The 26946-nt window shown below is 42.1% G+C and overlaps 1 protein-coding gene across 5 annotated transcripts in view; it reads right to left on the minus strand.

Annotated features, from left to right (window-relative positions):
- Positions 1-26946, minus strand: part of TIAM2 (TIAM Rac1 associated GEF 2) — a 227052-nt gene that overhangs the window by 134281 nt on the left and 65825 nt on the right. For all 5 annotated transcript variants that reach the window (XM_088795343.1, XM_074333725.2, XM_074333728.2 and 2 more), the window contains exon 2: positions 4493-4586. The gene's annotated coding sequence lies outside the window, so the exon portion shown is untranslated. The remainder of the gene's footprint in view (positions 1-4492; positions 4587-26946) is intronic.

Genomic DNA, 26946 nt, shown 5'->3' on the forward strand with positions numbered 1-26946 from the left:
AGGTTCTACCTCCCACGTGCCACACTGCAACCCACACAAATGTGCAACTGACATGTGCAATTCATTTGCCACCCACTCATTGTTCCCAGGGGGCCAGCAAAACAGCTCAGGGCCCATGCTATAGAGACCCTCTGCCCTGATGACCTCAGACCCTGCTGTGTGACACTGGACAAGTGACTTAATCTCTCAGTTTCTTAATCTGTAAAATAGGGGTAATATTAGCTGCCTCACTGGACTGTTGTAAGGATTAAGTAAAATAGTACATGCAGATAGTGTAACACAAGGCCTGCCTGAGAATGCAAACTCCATAAAGTGGGGATCTTGTTTAAAGCATTTACTGTTGAATCCACTACTTTAAAAAGTACTTGGGGGGCCAGCCCGGTGGCTCAGGCGGTTGGAGCTCCGTGCTCCTAACTCCGAAGGCTGCCGGTTCAATTCCCACATGGGCCAGTGGGCTCTCAACCACAAGGTTGCCAGTTCGATTCCTCGACTCCAGCAAGGGATGGTGGGCTCCGCCCCCTGCAACTAAAATTGAACACGGCACCTTGAGCTGAGCTGCCACTAAGCTCCAGGATGGCTCAGTTGGTTGGAGTGCGTCCTCTCAACCACAAGGTTGCTGGTTTCGACTCCCGCAAGGGATGGTGGGCTGTGCCCCCTGCAACTAGAAATGGCAACTGGACCTGGAGCTGAGCTGCACTCTCCACAACTAAGACTGAAAGGACAACAACTTGAAGCTGAATGGCACCCTCCACAACTAAGATTGAAAGGACAACAACTAGACTTGGAAAAAAGGCCTGGAAGTACACACTGTTCCCCAATAAAGTCCTAGTCCCCTTCCCCAATAAAATCTTAAAAAAAAAAAAAAAACTACTTGGCACGTGGTGAATACCCAATAAATATCCACTGAGTGAGTGAGTGAGTGAGTGAGTGAGTGAATGAATGAATGAATGAATGAATGAATGAGAGACAACACTGGTGGTGGCAGTGGTGGTGAACATGAAAGGAAGACTAGCATGTTGCAGTTGAGATCTCCTAGTGTCAGAAGCCGCTAAGTCCCCTTTATTTAAAATTAGCCACCCCACGTGTTATCAACGCTCAGCAAGCAAAACTTTCACAGTTTCTGCTTAAAATTCCCCAGCTGTTCTGCTGCAGCATTTCACATTCCAGCCTGCGGTGACCTCAAGAAGATGCCAGAACAGCCCACGGCCATACGTCTTTAAAATCAAAAGTCAATTTTAAGATAATTCCAAATACTAGCATGGCATGTATTGTTTTAAAGCCACAGCAAGTCTAAATTTCATAATATGAGTTTTTTCTAAGTGTCTCAAAGGAATTAGATGTGCAAAAAAAAATTTTTTTAATGAGCCAATTTTCATGAAAATGAGAGATTTTTACGGCATAAATATTTATTAAGTCCAAGTGGTACCTTATATTACATAACAAGCAAGGCCCGATAATTTATCCAAATGACCAGTTAATTACTATTGCAAAAATGAGCAAATATTTAATGACATAAAAATCTAAAAAGAAAACAAATTTTAACATAAATTTTCCTTTAAAGAGACTTTTTTCTGTAGGTCATTATATCCAAATTAAATACACTTTGACAATTACTAACAATGTACAAAATCCTAAATTTTGAATTAAATAGAATGGTTTATAATAAGTAATAGGTAATATTTTTATATAAATGATAAAAATCTGTATTAAAAATCATGCTACCAAAAATAAAACTGCAAAATGAGTTTCAGCTAAGGTACAATGAAATTTTTCAGTAGAAAAATCATTTAGGAAATATGCTTGTAAAATCCTGGCTTATAAATAAATACTAGCCACTAGACACATCTGCTTACAACATTTTTGAAAGGTTAGATTGGAACATTTAAGAAAGTACAAGTCACCTGCCCAGAACTAAATGTAATTAAAAAGTTATATTCAGCCTCTCATTCCACTCACATTACTTTCTTTTTATGGGCTAAAGTGAAATTGTTTAAGCTGAAAGGTTCCTAATCAGTTTAATCCAGAGAATAATTAAATCTGAGTTTTTGAAGAGACCAGAAAGGTCATCTATCCAGCCCCATCTTGCTTCTAATTTGAGAACTTCCCACACAAGCCTGACAGATGGGCCACTCTCCCCCACCTAAATACACTGAGTGATGGGACGTTCCCAGCCCCATTGGGAAGCACATTTCACTGTTTAATAACCAATTGAGAGACGAGAATTCCTTCCAGGGACTCCATATCGGCCATCCTAAAAATTTTCCACTGATTAAGTCCAGTCTTTCCATCGTTATCAACACACACCCCACTCCGCTCCTTCACCCAACCATCCTACAAACAACAGAAGTCAATTTTCGTGGTTCTTCCCTGCTCCCTCCCTTCCAGTTTATCTTCTCGATGAAGCCAGAACCACCCTTGTCACACATAATAAGCAAACAAAACCAGACTATGTTTTTTCGCTAAAAATCAAATGCACACAGAGAGATACCTAAGACTGGTCTGAGCCTTAGCAGGCTAAGACCCACTTGCTAACCCCACTCACAGTAAATGAGGTGGCAGACCCTCATCTGTTTGGGGCAGACAGTCTAGGAAGTGTTAGGGGTCCACGGGAGAAGGCAGATTGGAACCTAGTTCCAGAGTCCATGTGAGTGCGCAAATTACACACTATCCCCATTTTACGAAGACCCAACAATTGATCGTAGGGAAGGAGAGGGAGTCTGCTGTTGAAAGAGAGGAAACAGCTTAAAATAAAAGCAAAAAGGTTGTGTCTGAACAAAGAGGGAAAATTGTACAGTCCAGAATGGGGGGGTCACACTCACGTACCTTCAGGGCTGTTTAAAATGCATGAATGAAGCAGGCCTGACTGCTGTATTCTTACGAAACAGAAACCATTTGTTTGCAAATTAAATTTGTACAGTATTTCTCAGCATACAAAACATGCTCTGTTCCATTTTTCTTGAAATATGAAATGCTACAGAAATATCTTTAGTTTTGCCACTACTAATACTGAAGTAGGTATAACTTTTTCAGTTTTCTCTCCATTCTACGATAAGAAAAACAACTTAAGTAAGTGAAAAAACTCAGTGTTGGGGACACTGTGTGAAGGGGTGGGGACAGCAGCAACCGGCCATGCATGACCTACCCAAAAGGGCAGGCAGCTACCAAGATCCACCTGGAAATACAGAACTCTATGTTGCCAGATGAAACCACATTTTTAAGAAACACAGAAAATCCTGCTTTTATGTAAAATATTCAGTTTTTAAAGGTAGACAACTAATTTAAATATCCTTCCAATGCTTATCAGGGACATATTTTTGCAGGCCCAACCAAGCTTATCCACAGCCCAGAACCAGCCAGAATCAGTTTTCCGTTTTAGTACGTGACCTGCAACACTAATACATCTACTAGTAAAACGCCCCAGTCAAAATGAAACAGCCTTAACCTCACAGACAGAACCTTACCTTTCCTAGGTGGTTTCAAGTCTCCTGAGCTTACCTGATCTTACAGCTCCAACTAGGAATTACAAGGTCGGACAATTAAGTTTGCAGACTTGTTGCAATGCTGGTGCTAACCTTTTTTGATACTAAAGGGATTATTCATTATGAATTTGTACTAACTGGACAAACAATTAACCAAGTTTACTACTTGGAAGTGCTGAAAAGGCTGCGTGAAAAAGTTAGACGAACTGAACTTTTCACCAACAATTTATGGCTCTTACATCATGACAATGCACCAGCTCACACAGCACTGTCTGTGAGGGAGTTTTTCGCCAGTAAACAAATAAGTGTATTGGAACTCCCTCCCTACTCACCTGATCTGGCCCCCAATGACTTCTTTCTTTACCTGAAGATAAAGGAAATATTGAAAGGAAGACATTTTGATGACATTCAGGGCATCAAGGGTAATACGATGACAGCTCTGTTGGCCATTCCAGAAAGAGTCTCAAAATTGCTTTGAAGGGTAGACTAAGTGCTGGCATCAGCACATAGCTTCGAAGAGGAGTACTTCTAAGATGACCATAGTGATATTCAGCAAAGAGGTATGTGGCACTTTTTCTAGGATGAGTTCACGAACTTAATTGGCAGACCTCCTATATACTCACGATCTGTTCACTCTTCAGCAGGAGGTCATAGTTGGTTTGGGGTTGAAGTGTGAGCTGTACCAATATTTGATATGTAAAGAGATGGAAATAAACACTTCTCAGGCTGTAACTTCTCCACCTCTGCTCCCAAAGAGGATGGGCGTACAGTTTTCCACATAGAGAGGATCACCCCACATATCAGATTAAAGTGCGTTAATAAACCACTCAGGTTTGGCCCCCAATTCCCGGCAGAAACCTCAGTTATCAGTACCTGAGGACCCCACTGTGGCTTTCCCCACACAGGTCCGCATACAAAGAGCAGGCGACAGAGCTACATGGAAAATAGACACACAAGATATACAAACTGACATGTACTGACCCCTCTGAGACACGCAAGTGCCTAGAACTTACCCCTTGAAGTAGTGTGGACGACACTTAGTGTAACCATTCATTCATGCAGAACGCGCTGGCTGAAGAGGTGTCTTTGTAACTCAAGCACAATGCCCTGGCAAGAGAAAACAAAAACACAGAGGGGGTGAGAAACAATTTCTCAAAATTAGAGTTTTATAATTAAAGTTCAATTTCTCAGCATTCTGCTGTGTCTTGTGCTTGATTCAAAAAGGGAGCACCTAAAAGAAAAAATTCAAGGGTTAAGTGATCAACTATAGAGAAAATAGCAGGGTTTTCCTACATGCCACCTGGAGAAGCAGATTTACTGCTTCATCCTACAACTTCATATGGCCAAGGCATTTTATAGATAGATACAAGGAGGGAGGGAGGGAAAGATGAAGGAGGGGGGAGAGATGGATGGATAGACAGACAGACAGACAGATAGCAGGCAGGGCTTACTGTGATCAAACTACTAATACAGAAGTGGGGGTAGAGCAGTGAATAAGAAAGTCTCTGCTCTCACTGAGCTTCATTCAAATGGGAGGAAGCAGTCAAACAAATAAGAAAAATATCCTACAGTGATACGGTGCAATGCAGAGAGAAGACGATGATAGTGAGTGACAAGGGGCTAATTGAAATTGGAAGCTCAGGAAATGGCTCTCTGAGATAGCAACTAGGCTGAGATCTGAACGCTATTCCGAAGTTAGGGAAATGATCCCTAATGGGACCACCGATCCCTTGGCAGAGGAACCAGCCAAGACCCCAGTAAGGATAGTGATCGTGGGTTAGGTCAAGGGTCGGAGTTGTGTTACCAAGCAGGTGGTTTCAGGGTCCTCTCTTATTGTGGAGAATAATACTTTCTTCCTATGTTTGATATGATACCCAGTGATATTAAAATCTATGGTCCCATTAGCCAAAATACCAGCAAGTCCCTTTCCTTTCATTGTTTAAAACGTTAAACAGATTGCTTTCAGAGAGTGAGACTTGTCTTTTGATAAGCCATTATTTCACTTCTCCTATGTACACAAGATACGTTATGATATTAATTGTGCACAGTGGGTCACAGTCCTTGATAAAGAATGTAGATTTTGGAACCAAAAGATTGGGGTTCAATCCCCAGCTTCCCCATTACCACCTGAAAGAGCCTGGCCTGGTTATTTAAACTGTCTGAGCCTCTGGTTTCTTCAACTATAAAATGAATATTTTATTAGCTACTCTTCAGGGTTATTCTAAGTATTTAATGGCGTAGTGCTCACAAAATAATAAAGTGGTTGAAAAGTGAAATGCTCAATCGAAGTAGCAATATATTACTTTCATTGTAAGTTGTCGCTTTTGGAAAATGTTTGGTTATCACATTTATGCTGTACAAATACATCTAACTAGGTACAATACAGGTAACAGTTTTCATGAATAGTCTCATCGATTATCCTATGGGTGAACCTCTAAAACCCAGCCCAACTCAGAGCCCTCTCACTGCAGGTGAGAATTTAAAGAAGCAGACTCATTTGCCCAAGGTGGCCTAATTGGTTCAGAGAACGGTTTTCGAAACCTGACATATTTGGTCAAAAATGCCTGCCTTATAGGATAAATCCTATGTAGACATAAATTTTTAATTCACTTTGTAAGGAACCCAGCATGGTCAAGAAAACATTTTTTAGTGGTAAGAATGGAAAATAAAACAAGCTTCAGTGAGCCCTAGCTAAATACATTATACTGACCATTTTTAAAAGCCAAGAACTGTCATATTTTACCAATGGCCTGATAAATGTTAATTTGCTAACCAAAAAAATTATAAAAGTACAAGATCTGTCACATTTTAATTTTTCCAATGAGAATAAGAGCTATTGTGTCTCAAACCCGTTACTTGACAGAAGCTCTCCATACATTCATTCTAAATACTTTGCCATTTCATAGTGTGATAGTTTTTTATTCTCCATGCCTTTGCATATACTGTTCCCTCCTTCCTGGAGAACTCCTCATGACCCCTCAACACCCGGTGTAAGTCGTCTCCTCTTCTGTGAAGCTCTCCCTGAACTCCTCCTTTCTCTCCCCAAGAAATGAAGTGTTATCCCTCCCTTCTTCACCTCACCACTCTACCTAATATAGGCAATTGCATTGCAACTATTAGGTTGGTGCAAAAGTAATTGCAGTTTAAAAGGTTAAAAATAATTGCAAAAACCGCAGTTACTTTTGCACCAACCTAATATTTCTTTTTCACTTGCCTGTCTCCTTTCCTGGATTTTAGTGGCTTTGAAAGTGAGGGACTCCACGCAAAGAAGTCATGAATGGAGATTGGAGCCATTTTTTTGTAGCCTTGCCCTTAAATTCAGCAGGTATGAAGAGTAAGCGTTGGGAGAAAGGCAGAAATGGAATTGCTTGAGTACACTACTGTCTGTCACATCCTTTAAGCTATCCCCAAACCAACAAATATTTTATTTCTATATATGACTTAGCTTTCAGTCTGAAGTGAATAAAATCCTCTATAAAAACAACAACAACAACAACAGTGAGGGGCTCATGGGACTTTGTTTTCCTGGTGTCTAGCACAATGCCTGACACATGGGTGCTTCATAAGTCTATGATGAATGGATCAATGGAAGAACTGATGCATTAAATTGCTAACACACTATGACTTAATTTAGCCTGCTTTTCCATCACATGACTTATATTACAAATAAAGGGGAAGTTACAACTTACCTACTGTGATAGTTAATGTTATGTGTCCACCTGGCTAGGCTACAGTACACAGTTGTTTGGTCAAACACCAGTCTACAGGTAGCTGTGAAGGTATTTTTTTAGATGTGATTACCCTTTAAATCAGTAGACTTTGAAAAAAGCAGATTACCTTCCATAATGTGGGTGGGTCGCATCCAATCAGTGGAAGGTCTTAAGAGCAAAGACTGAGATTTCTCAGTTAGGACATTTTCCTCAAGTTCAAAGAAGGAATTTTGCCACCACACTGCAACACAGAAACCCTGCCTGGCTTTTCCACCTCCCACCATGCAGGTTTCAAACTCAGGACTGCAACATCAACTTCTGCTTGAATTTCCAGGCTGCTGACCTGTCCCATGGATTTGAGACTCACCAGCCCCATAATAATGTGAAACAATTCCTTAAAAATCTCTCAATGGATGGATGGACGGATAGAGAAACAAACAGGCTCCTACTGGTTCTGTTTCTCTGGAGAATCTGATTCATGTAACTACTAATCATTTCAGATTGAAATTATTTTAGACAGGGTTATCAAATGTTTAAGTCCAGTTCACCAAGTTGAACCCTGCTCATTCTGTAGCCGAAGGAAATGGGGTGCAGAAAGGATAAATGAGACCTGCCACACAGACAGTGGGAAAGAACTATGACAAGCCCTCAGATCACCGAACAACTCCATCATCTCTGTTCCAGAACAGATGACAGTGGTGTTGTCCCGGTGACAAATTGGTACTTGCCAAAAGTTCTCTCCCTTAAATCCCAGTGTCCTCGTTGCACCTTTTCCACTTCCCGTATGTACTGCAGGGCCACGTGAACAATGAACTCTCATTTAGATGGATGAACTACAACCCATCTTCAACAAGTGGATATTCTCTCAGCTGTGTTATTAGTAAGATATCCTCTTCACTCGAAGGCATTCGCTAAAACTATGGAAGATCTAACAGCCCGCTGTGTATTTAAGTCTATGGGATTCAAGGCAGTGCTAGGTAAACGACATCTATAATACAGGTCTAGCAACTCTGTGTTTTCAGTTATACAAAGAGTGTGCTTATGTCTGTAACAGCACATAGGTACCGTGTATGGACAGAGTCATCAATCAACAGGTTTCACTCCGACTCTTTGCAGCCTGAAAATCAGCCAGTCCTGGAGGCTCTGAGCTTGCTAGGCCCCATGATGTCATTTGAATTGAACATGAATATATTTTATACTTTCTCCTCCCTTGTGATAAAAATCTGTTTAACTTTACAATGCTGGAGGTTCTGCACACAAACCTTCCCTAAACGCTGAATGTAATCAGACCTCCCGCTCCACCATAGTTAAAAGAGAGGAAGGCCACACCTAATGCACAGCTAGAGCCGTAATCAGTCTAGAGGCCTATTGTCAAGCCCTGGACGAGGTTGACAGTGCCCAGTGCTTACAGAACTTTCACTGTCGGGCGACAGAGTGTGAGAACCTGCAGTACTCAGCACAACTCCCAACACAGGTCAAGGAGAAACTGCTGGGGAAGAGAGAAACTTAACCCATGTCCTTAAAATATGCCCCTCCTACTCCAACTGGGTAAAAAGAATGCATTTCTCCCTGAGAAATTTCTCTCTAAAATTCACATCTTCTTCAACTTAAATCCCCTTTGTAACCCCCATCTCTCTGAATAAAAACATGTCTTAACGTTTCTGGGTTTATTTTTAACTTTGCTATCTGCTGGGCACCTTATCAATTCAGAGACTCAACTCGGTGTCGGTAGGGAAACAATGCAGTTAGTGGGAATTTTTCCAGGAGCCAGGAAGGGACTGGGAGTGAGAAATAGGACTCCTGTCTCCTTTAACCCCTGGTGTGACCCATGTCTGTGCCATGGGACTGAGCCCCTCCAGAATCTCCGTTCACAGGTGGAGTATTTATTATTTCAGTCTCTCAGCCATAAGGCACAAACCACTCCGTGGCTCCTCCTCCAAGGCATTAGGGAAGACTGTCTGTCTCCTGAGGGGCCGTACGTCTCCCTGACAGGACAACTTTCACCAGCCCCGCACGCTGACACCAGGACACTGTTCCTGCACAAAGAGCTGATGGCATCAGATGCTGCCCTTAACAAAGGGAGACTGTCCAGTCGCCCAGTAGGCTACGTTATGTCAGACAACTGTGATAAAAGGAAGACTAATTACAATGAAAATAGGAAGTTTCAGTCTGCCCTCCCCACATGACAGGCTTCTGTGCACGGGTGACCCGGATTTACTGCTTACAGCAAGGCCCATGTGATTTCCAAAAGAGCTCATGTGAAACACACAAAACAGTCAATGAACAGCTGGAAGCAGGACAGGGCGTATCCATTTGGCTCGCAGGCAGCCCTCTGCCTACAGTAAGTCTTGCCTGGGATTCCCATAAAGTTCATGTATCCAGGGGCAAAATTCAAGGATGCAAAAGGGGGCACAGTGCAGCCTGAGTGCCTAACGGGCAGGGCATTTATTCACTTAATTCAATTCAAGAAGTATCTGTTGAACATCTCTTGTGTTCAAGGCACTATGCTAAGTGTCAGGAATATGATGGTGGCCGAGAGCCTGCTACAGTCCCGCACAGCCTGTAAGCCATCGGTCACCACACGGTGTGGAGACAGGGAGGTCCCCAGGGGGAGATGCTGTGGAAACTCGCAGGAGTAGCCCAGGCCCAGTCTTCAAGTATGAGCCACGTACCATAACAATGATGCCTACGTCACAAAAATTCCCCATACTCAGTGTCCTCTCCTGGAATCCCACGGAGGTCCCAAACAGGTCTGCATATTCTCCGGCACTCCTCCTGTGGAGGAGGCTGGCCCTGCCCATGCTCCCAGCCCTTGAACCTGCTACAACCTGTACGACTACAGCCAAGTGACATGACAGGATTTCCACACCAGGTCAAATAAGGCCATGAGTTTACACCTGGTTTTCTCAGGGCACTTGACCTGAAGCCCTGAGGCAGCATATGTCTGGCATCGTATTGATTTCCTTGACCCTTGTATCTACCTGACACCTGTCCCCATACTTTCCAACACAAGAGACGACACCTCTAACAATCCTATCCCATCCCTTGCCGAGACAAAAGAAATTGATTCAGTATTGCTGTCTTCAAACCACCACTGAATTGTGGCTTCCAGACTGAGGGATGGCCCTCACCCAGGTGACTGACAGAACTCAGTGACTGATAGTGGGAGGAAGGCGGGGGTTTGCAAGACTTTCTTCATTAGAGAACTGCAGTACAGTAATTCCTTATTATGTCCAGAACCATAGCACCCGTGCACCAACAGCCACACACATTCAGCACTAGGGGAGGCTCACACCCCACTTACAACACAATGCCCGGCCCACGGAAAACACCTGAGTCAGGCAATCACCTTGTACATAAACTTAAAACTGTGTGGGGCCAGGGGTCACCTGGATCATCAGCAGGAAGCAGCTGCTTTGCTGTCCTCCTCTCCGGGGAGATGACTGTCCTGCCCACCTCTACTTCTTCTTCCAGCCCTACCTACACTCTGAACCATCCCCAAACACACCTAGCATCTGTCCCAAGACAAAAGAGAAGAGAGAAGACAATTCCCAAACTTAACAAGATGCTTGTATAGGGCGGTGGTGGTTAAGAAGTAGCAGGGCCTCAGAATTAACTGCCGTTTTACACCTCTCCATCTCTCTTATTCTCCCACCTATTTAGTTCCGCCAACACATCTCTCAGCATAATGAGGCTCTATCTTTATAATAGGCAAACTATCCAATTTTAACAGTGAAAGGAACTACTGAAGAAATAACCATTCATTCACACCAGGAACAGCTAATATTTGTACAATATGATCATTTCCTTTACCCCATCCTTCCTTTTCAGTAACTGAAGCACAAGGATGGAAGAAGCAAACAAATGAAATCAAATGAGGTACCACTAATTGAATCAGCAAATTAGTACAACTCTATAGCTTATAAAAGATGGTGTGAGCAACAGAACAAAACACAAGTAGAAGGTACCCTCCAATAAGGATTCAAATGCTCCTTTAGTGAAAGGGGGCGGGGAACGAGAGGTTCTATTGACTTTAAAACAGGAAATAAACATTTGTACATCACTTTGAATGGCAAGCACCTGAAAATGCAAGTATAAAAGTAATTCATCAACCACTTTTCTATCAGGAAGTGTGTTTGAATCTGCTCTAGATTCTGACCCATCTATAGGGAATCACGCGTTAAACAGCCTCAACAAATACCTGTGGAATGAATGGCTCTCAGGGAACCTAAAGCTACAGAGCAGCATATACCTGCCTGCCCAGGCTGGATCCCAGGAAATAATTTATCAAGGGGGCCTCCACCTTTGTCTCAGAGCTCTGTTGACTGAGCAAGAGGCATTTTACAAAGGATAACTTTACCTCATTCCAAGACCAGTCATAACTGCTGAAAAGTGGCATATTATGGAAAAGAAATTTGTGGGGTTTCCCCAGAGGATTTGTGTATAAAAACCAATGCTCTTTCCATAGTGCCTTAAAAGTAAATAATTGTTGAATGACTATAGAGGGAGAATGAGGGAAAGAAGCAAGGGAAGGAGGGAGGGACAGAGGGAGGGAGGAAGGGAAGGACAAAACAATGAACTGGGATGCTAGACATGTCCACATTCACAGTGGTGGGTGAGTCAAGAATCCCTGGATTTAGGTAGTATATGGAAAGATCTGTTCTCATATGCTCTAATACTACACTCTGCCACAAAATGATTCTGTAGATGACTAAAATATTTCATTCTCCTAAACTTTTCAAAGTTGTCATATGTTTCCTTCCTGAAGACAGCACCCAAACTAATGTTTTAATGGATAAAGAAATATTTTCCAATTGGCCTCTTCCCTGTGACCCTACAGGAAATGGTTTCAGAGTCATGAACTTGGCTGAGAAAGTTCATGCCATAGGTCCCACCAGAGAAGCATCAAAGTCATCCCAGGCCACACTCATTTCTAACTGTTAACCTGCCCTCTGGTGACATGTCTCTGGTTCAGCCCAAGGCCGGGATGTTGGTGAGGGTGTGAAACACTATTTCAGATGTTATTTTTATAGCAACGTACCACAGAGTATTTTATTATCACTATAATTTCAAAAATGCCATACTTGACTTGACACTTGAAGATGCCATGTTGTTTTTACCTAAATGTCTGCTCAAAGTCAAATAGTTAGGAAAAAGACAACCTATGGTTACATGTCTTGCCCACAAAATGTGGGAACTTTACTTCTGAAAATAAAGAATTTATAGGCTTTGCAGTAAATTCTCTTTTAAACACTCTTTGTAAATGTTTTGATGTCCTCCCATTGACAAAGAAGAGTACCAGTGAAAGAAAGAGGTTCCAGCTCTAAGAGAAGGCCCTGTGGTTCTCATGTCCATGGTATGGAAATCAGAGATAAGGTTTTGAACAATGTTATTATAACACAAAAGTGATAGCCACTGTACAGAAGGATGACTTTCTGGAAGGTGAGGAAAATACGTGCCAGCAGGCTGCTTTGGTTTTTGACTCATCAATTAATTTAGCAGAAAGGACCACATGTGAGAGTTCGCAGTGGTCAAACGACTGCTGCTGTTTCATTCTATTATTATAAGGCAAATCAAAGTGACCCAAGAAGCAAACCAACGTTAGGAGCTTTTTGAATAAAGCAAATGCTAGGACCAAAAATGCAGCCACAGTCTCGTCCTGTGTACACCTGAGTCTCCAGCTGTACTGACTGCAGTTCACACGGAAGTCATTTTACATTTAGTGACCTGTAAGTCCCAATTCACAGCAAGGTGCTTTGCTGGGCTGAGAGTGCATGATCCACGGATGAGTCGAGCACAGCAGCACTTATCAAAGGACTTAGAGTTAGGGAAGAAAACATTATAAATTGCATAACGAGGCAAGATTAACTGGTCATCTGGGATGGTGGCAAGAGGGCGCTGTGAAGAACGTCAGAAAGTTCCCTTGGTTTACAAAAAAAGAGAGAGAGAGAAAAACATTCATTAAACTTGTCTGAAACAGATTTGATTTTCAGCAGCAACAACCACTGAGATCACCAAGCTAAACTAAAGGAAGATATCATTTGGATCCAGCTTAAAAGGAGAAGAAAAAACATACCTAAAAAAAAAAAAAAACCCAATAACCTATATAATGGAGCAAACTATAAAACTTTTTAAAAAGGTTTGGAAGATGCAGGGAATTTTTTTTCAAAGAGATAAAAGCAGCTACTAAACCCACAGGATGAGAGCAGGCTGGGATCAAGAAAGACTGCCCGGGGGTGACACCGGCCAGACCATCACTGAGCACCTGGGAGCCACCCCCCAACCCCCACCCCGGGAAGTTCGACAAGTACCACTCGATGGCCAGGCTGAGCAGAGCAGGACCACCTTGCTGATGGACCCGGTCTTGAGAAGATATCCAACCTGGACGTGAGGGACCAGAGGCCCATAAGGAGGGCAGCATAGGAGAAGGTCGGAGACCAGCAAGCCTGTGACCTCGCCTGACCTGGAGAAGCATCGAGTGTGAAGGGCACAGCGTGAAGTGTGGGCAATGAGAGAAGCTGATCAGGACACCCCAAAATGGAGGCTCCTGAAGTCCAGGCTGTCACTTGTGCCTCAGTCATTAGAAGACGACTTCAAAAGCAGAAGTCACAAGCTAGCGATGAATGAGCCCTCCCACCAGCACTGGACCATCACCACCCATCAACACTGAACGGGCATTAATTGTATGGCAGTTCGTCTGCAATGATGAAGATAACTGGGAAATCCTAAAGTGTCTAGGAAAGGGCTCCTTCATGAGAATGCAGGAGTATCTGGTACGGGTCAGGGGCAAAGTCCAGCTCTGCCCCTTGGTGGTCCCTGACTCATTTATCTGCCTCTCTAAACCTGATTTTCCTCCGTGCAGAATGGAAATGATTATGCCCACTCCCCCAGACTGTTGTGAAAACAAAATGAGAAAATATCTTTCAATTACCTGACACAGGGCCAAGTCCAAGTTAAGGTTAAATAATAAAGGTTAGTTCTCTCTTCTTATATCCTGATTTCTGGAATCCTGGAGTTGAAATGCAGGCTTTCTTCCACAGTGAGAAGAACTAATAAAAACTTTGAATTGTTTTTCACAAGCACATGGCTAGCAAGATGACTCAGATAACGAATACCAAGGCCTAAATGTTCGTTACTAACAAATATTGTAAAAGATGTTTTCAAAAATATTTCTCTAGGAACTGAGTAGGTAGGTAAATTATAAGTTCAAGGGAAACTATAAATTGAGAAACATGTCCAATTAGACTTGAAGATGGTTATGTTTTCATATCTACAGCAATAGTCTAAAATTATTTTCATTATATTCTCAAATCAATGGTAATTAAATTAATTAAGGCACTGAGGTCTCCTCCAATCCCAGACAAGCAAGGGACTTCTGAACAGGTATTGTAGGTTTTAGCCTGAGTTTAGCATAAGCTAAGCCTAGAGGATTGCTGTTTTTTAAGAAAAATTACCTATCACTAAGAAATGTACTCAGCATGCTTTAGGAGTTTGTAGAATAAACAGCTTCCTACCCTTTGGGCCCAATGTACAGCAAATAATGGGAATTGTTGATAAGTTAACATAAGTTCGTGGCAAGTTTATTACATGTGAATTATTTAACTACATGCAAAATAAAAAGAATTTGGAGGGAAAGATACGAATTTCGAATTTCAAATACTATTCAGAAGTGTGGATGTGACTGAAGGTGTTATATTATGTTTTCCGGATTTGGCTCTTCCTGTGGTCGTCCATTCAGCAATCACTCTCTACCTCCTCTCAGGACCAAGTCAGAGAGTCCACACTAATTAGCATCAAATTACAGTTACCAGACCTAAATGATTGGTACATCGCTAAACAACTATAATCACAGAATTTCCTTAGATCGAAAGGATTTCAGACCTCCAATTTTAATTACTTCAGATAGAATTAGTGCATATTTCCCATAAGTATTTTATTATCTGATATTTTCTGAGGATGAATAACTAAAACTTCAATTAGAAAACGGCTGTGAATGGAGATGGGCTGGGGAGGATGATGACACTTTTGTCGATTTTTAGCACCTGGAAGGTATTATGCCATGTTTCCCCCAAAATAAGGCCTCACCGGAAAATAAGCCCCAGCATGATTTTTCAGGATGACATCCCCTGAACATAAGCCCTGATGTGTCTTTTGGAGCAAACCTTAATATAAGACCCGGTCTTATTTTCGGGGAAACACGGTAGGTGCAGTCTAGGACTATAACATGAACCAAAATTTCAGGGCCCAGAATGAGTATGCCACCCCCTTCCACCTCTTACACCACCACGGGAACTCTCCCCCACCCCACCCCCGCCATGCCTCAGACCCCAACCCAACTACTATCAGTAACTCCTCTGGCTCTAGTCTACATTGCTGGCTGGCCCGCCATCACACTCCTGCCTGAGGTGACCTCCCACGCCTGTCCCCACGAACTCTGTGACACATATTGCCACCTTCACCAGTGTTTTTATACTAATTCCTTTGTCAAATCCTGTTCTCACCTCATTCAAAACCCTGGCGACTCCCAAGTGGCATTAGGCAAGGAAAGAAAAGGTTATTATCTCCTCAACCCCCAAGAAAACTAAAATAAAAAAGACAAGGATGAAGGTTTTCTTCAATGGTTGGTTGTTGGGTTTTTGTTTGTCAGTTCCAAAGCAGTGACACAAAAAGGCCAATATTCTATTTAGCTTATCTCTATCTTTCGCAATAACAGAGCTTGGATTTCATTATAAATATTCCCTATGACATTAGCACATTGTTGTAATTATGCTGTACTTAATTAACCAGAGGAGATTTTGAACATTATCCAATTTGAATATTTAACCCAACCCAGTCTCCCCTTACTACCTAACACTTACTCCCTTCCCACAATAAGAGCAGATAATATGGAGGAGCCAGAGTCACATTCCCAACCTGGTGCCTTCTGGTGCCCCACGCAGCACCCCATGTCCCTGTCCAGAGTGGCTCTGGACCCACTTCATCTCTCACCAGCCACCAGCCACACATTCCATGCTCTCACTCCCCAACGCCCTGGTAGCAAGGTGACCAGGTGACACTGGAAGCTCCATATCCACCTCTACTGACAGTTCTCTGAGATTCTGACACTATTTTCAATAGCACTGGGATTAGTTCTGAAGACAGAAAGTACATCAATCACAGCTGAGGAACTAACAGTCGCTTAATCCCTCAGGAAGAACTTAATAAACATACAAGAAAAAGACCTATTGATAATAACAATTTGACAAATATGTTAAGTAAGTTGATCATGACATTCAATGTATTGGATAAGATTAATATCCTTAAACCTTATACGGATATTTTTAAGCCACAATACACTAACGATTTTGCAAAGGACTAACTTCAGAAGTAAATTAACTCTGGAGTGGAGAGGAGCTCACAATTAAGTCTGTCTTTCGGTAAAATTCCTTGTATGCACATCAGCAAATCAATGCCAGTATCACTACTGATTCGTCATGAATTAATGACTGATGCAGGGCCTGGTATCGTCGTGGCCTCATCAGCGCAGGACTGTACCTGCAGTGAGTCTTCTTTCACATCATAAAATCAGTATGTTGGTTTTAGTGCTGATCCACTAACAAGCTGCTTTGGGAACAGCACCCTTGGGTCTCCTTCTCTGTCCAGATTCACCTTGCATTTTCCGCCCACCAGCCTCAAAGGGATTTTGTGGGGATTACTGATGTCTGAAAGATCTTTCATCTTTGGGGATGAAAGGTACTAATGAGTATTTGTTGGGACGCCCTCCCACTCTGCCCTATGGGAAGGTTCAAAATCCTTCTTCTAAGAGTGTCTGCTGCAGGTAGGAAAATGTCACGTTTGAAGTAAGAATTATGACTACACTTTTAATTATGAGGAGGTGGGGCAACTCACTGCTAAGCAACGACCAGAGGCCCTTCAATTCTAATTGCTCCTCAGCTGCTACGGTGGGTGTGACCCCGAACCTCACTTTCTGGCTCTGTAATCCAGGTGAAATACTCAGAGCCTCTGTGAGAAGCAGGTTGTATAACCAGAGGAAATCAAACTGAAGTGGAAACATTTGTATAATATCGCAATTATGCAAAGTAGGACTTGGCTATAGTCTCAGGCCCCTCGATAAAAGTACTTAGTCAATCTGAAACAGGAAAAGGGTCAGGGACGACTGAAAATGGATAATAATGCAATCTAATACAGGGTCTTTATAAAGTCCTTTGATTTCTAAACTTTAACAGCAGATTTTAGGCATGAGCAATACCAACTTACAAGCAGTATCTAAAAGAAAACTGGTTTAGTTCCTTATAGAAAAAAATCTATTTTAATAATGCTAACTTAGACTACGGTTTTTCCATAACGTTTTGCAATTCCCATAAAATGTAAAATAAGCAATACTCCCTATGCAACTTCTTGAACCTCCGTCCTCTCCTGGATTCCTTCGCTCCCCACCCCGCCCTTGGATGTTCCTCAGCTCCAGGCTTGGTCCTCATCGCTTTACCTTTGATATTCTCTTTCTGGGTGACTTCATGACTTTCACTGTCGTCGAGGACAACCAGGTCTCCATCTCCAGCTTAAATGGATCTTCTCCGCTCCAGACCTACTATCGACCTACTGAATGTGCCACCTCAAAAATCAAAATGACCCAAACTAAAGTTATTATTTCCAATTCTACCCTGGTTCTGGGTACCCAAATTAGAATAATGGCCCTTCTGTCCAGCTGCTCTCACAGATAGAAATGCATCAGTTACCCTACCCCTGCCTCTCTTTTCCCTCATCTTGACATCCAGGTGTCAGTTCTCCCTCTGTACCTCCTTCACCTGCGCCTCCCTCTTCTCCGCTGCCCTGTGCTCACTCAGACCCCAGAAGCTGACCTGACCTCTGCCTCTGTTGTTTCCTACTGGAATATTTCCAGTCCTTTCTCCATCCACAGATCTCTCCTGCACAGCAGCCAGAGGAGAATTCTAAAACACAAATTGGATCCTGTCACACTCCAGTTTGAAACCTTTCAATATTATCCATCCTTTACAATTAAAAACCCCAAACTTCTTTCCGTAGCATACAAAATTCCATGGATGCTTCCAGCTCCTGCCTCTCCAGCCACCAATGCAAATTCTCTGCAACCCACAGCATATTGTGTACTCCCTGCACCCATCCCTTCCATCCTGGCCTAATGCTCCTCTCGGTTTTCTCAAGTTTGGCAAATTTCTCTTCATTCTCAAAACCAACCTACGTGGCTCTTCTGAGGTGTCTTCCCTAACATCTCATAAGAGGGATAATAAAGCTTTACTTTGAGATATATGAGGTCTGACAATTAAGTTCACGAACTTTGTCGCAACGATGTTGCTAAACTGTTTTCATATCAGAGGGCTTATTTATTATGAACGTGTACCAACTGGACAAACAGTTAAACCAAGCTAACCAAGTAGAAGGGTATTCTCTATTCCTGAGCCCACTCCATCCTAATTATTACCTCCCTTACCCTCAAAGCTAGGACAGGTCCACCTTTCATTGAAACAAGTGCCTTTTCCTTCAGAAAGCTTTCCGTAGCTGAGATAACATATTTTTGTGTAGGTAATTAATCCAGGCACATCTCTTCTACTTCACTGCAAACTCAAGGGAAGACAGGGAACAAACCGTACCACTATCTTAGTTCCTGAAATAGAGACTGAGATAAGGACCTGGGTGCAGACGGTTCCTTTGGGAGTCGGCCCCGGGAGAAGGAAGGAGAGAGCAGGGAGAGAAGCAGGGAAGATGAGACCGCCAATATGAGGGTGTGTTACCAAGGTCAAAACTGTGGACAGCAGGGCGTCCATTCCACGGGGCCTCCTGGAGCCATGCAGATGCCACCCGGAGTTGTCCCCCTGGAGGAACAAGGCAGAGTATCTGTCCATTGGCTTCAGTCCCCCATTAGTTTGGGGCGATGCCCAGGGGTGTTAACTTTCTCCCATCTCTGGTCTGTGCCTACACACCAAGTGGCCCCCATAGCATCGGAAAACTGGTCCCAGAGCAGGTACAAGGGTGTCACCACAAAGTGCGTCTGAAACCACACTCAACCATCCCTCAAAGCTGTGTCTGAAAATGGAGGCGGGTCACGAGGATGTGGCTCAGACCGAGGGTGTCTGCTAAGTTCCCTATGTGTCCCGGTGCCAGTGCAGTGCCTGGTACCCCACAGGTACCCCACAGAACCCCCGTAGATGGCAGTGTGGTGGTGGTTCTCGGAATCCTTATTTTTTTTCACATAAATATAACTTCTTTCCAATGGTGCCAGTAGAATATTTTTTTTTAAAGTTTTGGGAAAAGGAGGGAAAGTTAATTCCATATTATGTCCTGGAAGTTCTCTCCACAAGGGGCATTCAGGTTAGGGGTGGGGGAGGTTCCAATAATAACAAAAAGTGTGAATTTTTATACTGTGTCAATGAAAAGAGCTATTATATGCTTCATAATGTAATTAGCTATACTTAATAACTGGTGCATGCATCCCCAAACATTATTTTTTGCCTCTAGGACGTCAGAAAGTTATGTTTAGACACTGGATAGCAAATATTACTATATTTATGTCCAAAATAATTGTCGACCCTCAGATAAAAATAGCCTCGAGACATTAACTAGGTGAGAATAGAATAACCCTCTACCTCATCCAAAGCTTCTGTAAACCCTTAAGGTAATTATGATGACAATCAGAAACCAGGAAAGGATTGCAAAAAGGGGCGCCTACCTACAAAGCTCCGTTTAGCCAAATCTCTTAAATGTAAGTAAGGGCTTTTCCTGCTTACAATTCATGAATTAACTAAGACTTAGTGAGTGTTTATTATGCACAAGGACATCACTGAGGTTATGCAGAGAAAAAAGAAAAACAGATTCAGTTCCTGTCATAAAAGGATGATCGCATACAACCTAGGGCAGGAGGATGGTCCTAGACACGAATGAAAATGGCAGCGTGAAAAAAGCAAGATGTTATTCAAAACCCAAACGAAAGGCAACCAACCACGTCTGTCGCCTAAAGAGGAAGCACAATTCATATCTGTGGAGAGATCAAGCTGTAAATTTCTCCTTTCCTTCTTTAGAGACTGATGAAGGAAGCAGGAGGGAACGGCAGATGTTCCAAAGCCTCTCCCAGACTTTCCATACCTATAGAAGGTGATGAGAGAGTCCTTTGTGTTTAGCACCCGTGAATGGAGAGGAGCTCCAGAAATGGAGAAAGCCAGGAGGTCCGTTCCAAATCTTAAAGAAGAGAGAAACCAAGTAATGTGGGAAGGGACTGGAAACTTTGGGCACCTGTGGCAGAGAAATCCCCAGAGGTCATTAAGAGCCAAGGGTGGAACCTTCCATATCAAGATGGCACACTGTTCTGCATGTCAATGAGAAACGAACGAATGTGCTCTGTTCCAAGTATAGAGCGGGTTCCCACTGCCCACCTAGGTCTCCAGAGCCCTTCTAACTAAGACACGTTTCTGGTAGCCCTGCAAATCCCGCAGGTTGGGAAGGTCATTAACAGAAATACTGATAAAGAGCTCGTCAAAACACCTTTACTTCAACGTAACAGACATCAGGAAGGTATGTAAAAAGGAATTGCACCAAACAATTGTTTTTTTCAGTTGACTGATAAAATCTGGGCTTCCCATGTCTGAAATCAAAGTCTATAACCAAATAAAAACCAATGCAAAACCTGGGCCAGATAGGAAACACACACCAGAAAGATGAGGCAGAGGTCCCATAAAATATCGAAGCCCATCCACCCGAACGTCCCCAGCAGTGTCCTCTGAATGTCTGCACATGCACCCAGCCGGCTCACTGGGGAGACACTCTTCCAGGCTGGAAACTGCAACCAGCAGAGGCGCACAGATGTGATTTCCACCCATAGTCTTACGTGTACTGCGGTGTAAACAACAGACAGCAGATGTCAACAAAGCGTGATATAGACAAGCAAGAATCTGACAGACACACTCAGAGCTAGAGACAGTGAGGAGCCTTCAAGGCGAGGCTGAAAGTGGCGGCAGGGCTGGAGGTTGGGGAGAGGCCAGAGGGAGGGAGCACAAGACAGGGGGAGTGGCCAGGGGCCAGGACGGCTGTGGAGGGCACCGGCAAGGGCCCCTTATTCTGGGACAGCTTCAGAGCGCAGCTGGGCTTTCTGAAGTTGCTACCCAGTCTGAAGACCAGCGTCAGGACTCAGGTCTGCATCTAAAACCTTGTTTTCCAATTACCAGTTGGTACGTGTCCGCCTACAGCTCGGGGCTGTGAACACAGAGCCGCAGTGTGACTGGTTGCCAAGCTGGCCTGAGTGCCTATTCCTGCCCAGATTTCCAACCAGAGTCACCATGCCAAGAAAAGAAGCTGCTTCTCCTTTGCATGATTCAAATATAAATTTACACGTGGAGGCATAAAAAAGTTCTGCTTGCTTTCTTAGAGAAAAAATTATTTTAATTTAAAAATAAGAAGGTCACGTGGGGCAAGAAGGAAATGCACAATGATTTCCACAACCTTAGTTGTAGTAGAATTTGCGTTTCTTGGATATAAGCAAAACTGGAAAGAAATGATTTCCTAGTGTATATTTATGAACTAAATTAATTTTGCCAATTCCTTACTCTGGAGAGGCGAGGGGAGGGAGGGGAGGGGAGGGAGGGAAGGGCAGAGGAGGAGAAAAGAGGAAGAGAAAAAGGGGGAGGGAACGAGGGCAAGGAGAGGAAGGCAGGGGTGCGTGGGGAGAGGGAGGGAGGAAAGGGAAGCTGAAATGAGGTGTACATCTTCACAACAGTAGTAACTAGAACTGGAGGTAAATACATAACCTAAAAGAAGGATGCCTTGTTTATTTTCAATATGCTTGCACACGAGTTATTAATCACCCTGGCCATGGAACAGAATTATGTAACCAATTTTAATGTTCCAATCCTGTCAAGCCTCCACCTGGAGTTACTCAAAAGCATTTTGCCCCCACTGAGAAACAAAGAAACAGAGTCTAGGCCGCAGTAATAAAATTCCCGTGAGAGCTTCCCGGCCATGCCTGCCAGCTCTTATACTACCTTTGGTCCCAGGCCAAACCAAAAGTTCTGAGGAGGTCAAATATTCAAATTCCAGCCCAAAATACAGTCACAATTCACAATCAAGGCACAGGCAAGCCAAATACATAAACTTATCAGGGTTTTAGGTTTGTCGCAATGTTTACGAGACTATATGCTTTTCTACGAGTTATGCAATTTTCATATCCTAGCACTGTAAAAGCTAGACCACAACTTCCAGGTCTAGTTCCTAAAAGTAAGGTACTATATTTCACATTATTTTATTCTAACTCTCAACAACATCCACATTCCTACACCGGGAAAGGAAGTCTACTGGGTAATGACTCATCAGCACAAAGTGAAAGGAGCTGAAAAGGGATTTACAGGTAAATTGGTAGATTGTTAATAAAATGCTACAACCAACATGTTAGTAGACGTACTCCCTCATACTTCCCAAGAGAAAACTATCATTTTCAAAGCTGTAAGATACCTGGCCGGTATGCACAAGGCATACACTGGTGGGTCCTCCCCTCCTAAGCCTCTCTCTAGTTTTCCAGGACACAAATCAGGTGGCATTCCAGATGCGTATCTGGCCATACGTATTCATCTATTCTTTCTACATAATTTCTACCTCCTTCTATTTATTACGTGTACACAAGGCTTCACCATTGTACATCCACATATATATATATTTTTTTTTATTGAGTTACAACATACATGCAATAAAGTGCACTAGTTGTAACTGCACAGTTTCATAACTTTTTACGTATGTACATACTCAGGGAGCTATCACCCAGATCAAGATATATTACAGGAAATGTACACATGATCGCTCGTGTACACGCACACACACACACGCACACACACACACACACACACACACACACTCTTCATCCTTGAGATTATATTAAAGCTGTGGTATAAACAAACAGGAAGAGGTTGACCACAGCATGATCAACTGCTAAAACATTGCTTTTTAGTTGATTGCGGAAAAAATAAAGTATTTAAAGTATCATTTACAATTTGACGCAGAGATCTTGTTACTGCATTTCTAAGACTTGAATCACTATCCCTTTTATGAAATCATGTTGCCTTGCCACTAAATCTGAACCAGTTATTTTCTTTTGAAAAATGTTACAAGTCACAGGCTGAAAGAAAATATTTGCAAATCACATAGCCAATAAAGGGCTTGTATCCAAAGTATACATAAAAAATTGTTAAAACTCAACAATAAGAAAATAAACAACCCAGCTTTTCAAATGGGCAAAAGATCTGAACAGACACTCCATCAAAGATAAATGGATGGCAAATAAGCACATGAAAAGAGGCTCAACATCATTAGTCATTAGGGAAATGCAAACTAAAACCACAAGGAGATATCACTATACACTAGAACGGCGAGTCTAAATTTTTAAAAATAAACTGATAACACCAAAAGCTGGTGATGATATGGATCAACAGGTGGAGATGCAAAATGATAGTCACTTCTGAAAACAGTTTCACAGTCTCTTATAAAGTTAACAATGCATCTACCGTATAACCCAGCAATCCCATTCCTAGGTGTCTATCGAAGTGAATTAAAAACACACTGACACAAAAACCTGTGTGCAAATGTTCATGCATAATCACCCAAAATTTGTAACAACTATAATGTCCTTCAACAATGAAATGATTAACAAACATACAATTGAATGTACATCCATACAATTGAATACTACCCAGCAATAAAAAGGAACAAACTATTGATTCACCTAATAAACTAGATGAATCTTACACGCATTTTGCTAAGTGAAAGAAAACAGACCAAAAAAAGAAAATTAAAAGGCTACATATTTTATAAAAACACTTATATGACATTCTAGAGAAGGCAAAATGCTAGGAACAGAATCAGTGGTTGCCAGGGTGGGGGACCCCACAGAAAATTTTAGGATGACAGAACAGGTGAGTATGGCACGGTGGTGGTAGCACACGACTCTACATTTGTCACAACTTGCAGAACTGTACAAAGAGTGAACTAAATTGTTATGCAAAATTTTAACAACCCAACCAGGGAATCTCAGGTTGGAATGCACCTGTAAGAAACAGATGTAGCCACATTACAAATGAATGGCATAACTTCACTGCAGTGGGTGGGGGAAACAGTAATGGATCTAAACAACTTTGGAACCCAGTACTTTGACTTCTAAGCTAATGACAAAAAATAAAAATAAAAAGTCCATAAACACTGTACTCTGGTTGGTAAATCGGTTCCTCTCAGGAGTACCACTTGGCAATTCTAAAAGTACTTTACGTATATACTAGGATTGAACAAATTCATAAATAAATTGTAGGTAATAGGAGCCAAAATTTTCAGTCATAAAAAGCAGCTTCAAAAAAAAAAAAACAGGGGAGAAGGCTAGAATGAACTCTGCGGTGGTGGAGAATATACAGAGGGTGCCAAAAAAAACCAAACATGTATACACATTTTAAGAAAGGAAAACTGTATTAAAATTGTAATACTCAATATATACCGATAACAAAGGATGAATACAAGTCACGTTTGACTTCTGCAACTACAAGAGGTGCTCAAAGTGGTTACCATCAGTGTCCAGACACTTCTGATTACGGCGAACTACTGCTTGAGCAACACTGACCCAAGTGTCCACTTGTATACATTTTTTTGGTACCCCCGGTACACACAGGTAAATAGATACAAACCTAAATATAGATATGTGTGTAGATTCTGAGATATCAGTATGAGCTCATATCTATTTTAAGACAGAGAGAGAGAAAGAATACAGATGTGTACATACATGGATTAGTATACATACAAATATTTCCAGCTCTGTGTATCGAGAATGCCTAGAAGCAGCAGCAACACTCCAGGAGCAATGAGCATACCCAGGACCCAGACCTTGGTTTCTAAATAACATTCTCAACTAAAAGGAACCAGGGCTCTTTGGGAGAAATGGCTCATTCTAGAGCTGGAACAGGGAAAAACTGAAGACCTGGCACATTCAGGAGGGCCAAATTTCCAAAGGGGCACAGGACCTAACTGAAAGGGCGTTCAATTAACAAATATGGAATGATTTGAGCAACATAATAACATTGGGTTATAACCCAAAGAATAAAATAAACGGCCATGGGTCCACACTGATATAAATAAATAACTGAATAAACAAATAGAGAAGGAATAAATCTTCCTGACTAAGAAAAATATATACTGCAATTATTTAACCTACAATGAGAAAACCAGACAAACACAAATAGAGAGGTGTTTTACAAAATTACTGATCATTACTTACCAAAAATGTCAAGGTCATGAGTGACAAGGGAAAACCAAGATATGGTCACAGGTTGGAGCATACTAAGAAGATGTAGCAACGAAATGCAACATAGAATCATGGACTGGATCTTGGAACAGAAAACACACTCATACCTTAGTGGAAAAACTGGGGAAGGCCAAATAAAGTCTACAGTTCAGTTGATAGTATTGTATCAATGTTAATTTCCTACTTTTGATGCCTGCAATATCTTCTCCCTCTTCATGTTGCAAAGCCAAATACTAGGAATCTTTCAAAACATGGGTCACGTGCCTTCTCCTCCCGGAAGTCTTCCATGATCACTCACTCTCTCTGTTTTATGTTAGATACCATTGCTTTGTGCTACTATCATAACATTTATCATTCAATATTGCATTGTTGTTGTTGTTTTCCTGATTAGCATCCTACAAGGGCTTTTAGAATAAAATAGATCCCATTCTAATATAACTATGTATTTGTTTCTCCCATTCAAACTTGGGATTTCTGAGGAAGACAGTATAGTGGGTGATTGTGATCTTGAGCTTAGGAGACCCAGCAGATCTCAGTTCAAATATCAACTCCATGACGTTCCGTGTGATACTGGGTAAGTTACTTAGATCTTTCAGAGCTTCAATTTTGCTCATTGGTAAAACAGACCTATGATAGAGCTGTTTGAGGATATAACGAAATGATGTACACAGATAACCCAGCGCTTCCACACAGTATGTTTTCAATATGAGTAGTGACTACTACCCATCATTGTTATTAATGTCAAGGGCTAAGTCTTTTATGCCAGTGCTTTGTACAGCTCCTGGCAGGTGACAAGGACTCAGTAAATGTTTGCTTAATTAATTAATTAACTATTAACATTAGTGCCAACAAACAGTTGTCTAATATCTACTTCTCATATTAGCAGCTTTTATCCTCAAAGGTTTTAAGGGCTGGCTATAACTGCTTCTATGGCTGCACATTAAAAGTCACCTGGGAAACTTTAACAATACACTAATGCCCAAGCCCCACTCTCAAAAATGTTGATTTAACTGGTCTGAGATGTGGCAGGTTGAGCCGCTAATCTACTTGCAGGAACAGGAAACATACATTAAAATATATGTATATAGAAGTAACTGCATCCCAGTAGCCAAAAACACACCTAACACCCACATCTTGGTTTCTAGCACCAAGGAACCAGGCTCCTTGGAGAAATGGCAGATTCTAAGACTGGGGCAGGAAGAGCCCACCATGCTGGGGGAATGCGAAGGGGATACAAGGGCCAAATGAAAAAGCTCCCAATGGCCAGAGCTAGAATAATTTGAACAACAAAATAAGGTAGTATTGGATTATAACCTAAAGTATAAAATAAACATCCATGAATCTATAGATACAAATTATTACATAAATATAGGAGAACAGATAAATCTCCCATGCTGAATTAAAAATAATTAATGTAGATTCTTTGACTTCAAAGAGATGTAGCATAACTCCCACTCCTTAAGTG

This window comes from Rhinolophus sinicus, chromosome 2 (genome assembly GCF_057876585.1).
Source record: "Rhinolophus sinicus isolate RSI-liver-muscle chromosome 2, RSI-T2T, whole genome shotgun sequence".
Taxonomy (NCBI): Eukaryota; Metazoa; Chordata; class Mammalia; order Chiroptera; family Rhinolophidae; genus Rhinolophus; species Rhinolophus sinicus.